At 35.9% G+C, this 1,932-nt stretch overlaps 1 protein-coding gene across 1 annotated transcript in view; it reads right to left on the bottom strand.

The window, feature by feature from the left end:
• LOC101853519 (ATP-dependent translocase ABCB1) overlaps positions 1 to 1,932 on the bottom strand; it is a gene marked incomplete in the record, with an annotated part of 23,854 nt that overhangs the window by 10,092 nt on the left and 11,830 nt on the right.

Below are 1,932 nucleotides of genomic sequence, written 5' to 3'. Positions count from 1 at the left end.
TTATTATTATTTCCCAGTGTTGAAAGGAAGGGACGATAAATCCACTGGCTTACTCAGGAGCGACACCTTCAAATGTAAAATGTCACGCAGAAAATATGTAACCAAATTCATGGACATTTTCGGAAAACTCCCCACAGTTTTAAAAGTTCAAGAATGCCCTATCAGATAACTGAACCAGTGTCATTCAAAGCGTAGTTCACCGAGATACTAACCCAGGCAATCTGAGTGCGAAAACAGGAAGCCATCAAGACATTTAAAGTAGACAAACCTGAATAGCTTCCAAGTCAATCTAAAAATGCCATAACAATATTGTTTTTTCGCAATCGATTTGCTAAAATAATGTGTAGCATGTGTAACATTGTTGGATTAAATTATGCTCAAATTATTATGATGAAGCTATTTTACTGTCAAAAGTTCTGATTTCCTACTCTATCTCTGATATGGGACACTCAAGTTGGTGAAAAGATATTTCTAAAGTTCAGTAAAAGCAGTTGTCTGTAGTGGGTTTGAATGCAGCGTTGTATAACAAGGCACCAACTGGAACAAACGAGTGCAATGTTTTAAATATTAATCATATGCAAAAGTGTAAATATAGATAGATAGATAGATGACGACCGCTTGATTTTACAGCGTGCAACACACGTAGAGAAATTCATAAAGACGAAATAAGCACGAATGTTATTTACACACTAACACGTTTGAAATTACTTTCCAAAAATGACAGTTGTAGAAATGGAAAGTACCTTTTCTAATGGCAATGGTAATTTTGGCTTAAAATGGACAAATGGACGAGGGGATTTCGATCACAACTTAAGAGTGACGCGTAATTCTCTAAAAAGCAGAGATCTAAGACAGCAGGTAGGGATTTGAGCCTCGGTCATACACGCCACAGTCCGTCGTGATACCAAAGACCGAGTATATACGGTCTTTGGTGGTACTACTAACTAAGGTAACCTGTGATTAAAGTTTAAGACTGTGAAAGCAATAGTGTAAGGGGTTATGGCACTGGTCATAATTTGCTTTTAGCTTGCTAGGACTTGTTTGTCAACCAAATTTTATCATTTCATTGAACTTTGCAGTGTAAACCAATTGATGTGCTTTTATTGACTTAAAAACTTCTAGCTGATTCACCACACTGTTGTCCAGCTTTAATGTGGCAAATTCTCCCCATCTCCTCCACTCTATACACGTCCTCCCCCCCCCCCTAAAATACAAAACGTACATGCGGAAATGGCAACGTTCGTAATTTTTCAGTTTTGATTTTAGTCTCTTTTTATCTACTTTTGGGATAATTTTACTATGTTCATGAATACCATTAATAATTCAGAGAGGGACGTTGCTAAATACATATTATTTAAGATGATCGCACAAGGAAAGAAAGACGTTAATTCATTGGGATGAGTGGAAGAAAGTAAATAGTTTGCAATATTTTTGCCGGTGATGATTGCCGTTTTTCCCAGAGGTCTTTGAATAATAATATTATTCATACTATAAACGCATAGCAAAAACAATTCGTTCCTTTCACTGCAAGATATGTGTGGCATCATGGTGAAATGAAGAATTCGTCAATATACTGAAATCGAAGAAACCGAAATTTTACCGGCCTTTGGGCAATTTATATCAATCTTATTTTGTTTTAGTCTCAACACCTTGTATATATATCAATTTTAAAAAAAAAGCTATCTCAGCGTAGATTTTACTGAAAGCAACGTTGATCAATGCACAAATAAGGTAAATGTGTTGTTTCGAAGGACACTACGGCCTAGGAAATTAACAAACTTCACCGGTTATTTCCTCGCTAATGTTACCTCTGACATCAGACGACCCCAACCTCCTTCACTATCAATTATCTCGATTTGTGTTCAAGACAAATAGGTATGGTTTTCATAAAAAGAGGGTAAATAAATATAATAATACGCTCTAACACTATAT

Source organism: Aplysia californica, unplaced genomic scaffold (assembly GCF_000002075.1).
Source record: "Aplysia californica isolate F4 #8 unplaced genomic scaffold, AplCal3.0 scaffold01413, whole genome shotgun sequence".
Lineage (NCBI taxonomy): Eukaryota > Metazoa > Mollusca > Gastropoda > Aplysiida > Aplysiidae > Aplysia > Aplysia californica.
The sequence above is the reverse complement of the archived record's forward strand: the minus strand, read 5'-3'. Positions and strand labels throughout refer to the sequence as shown.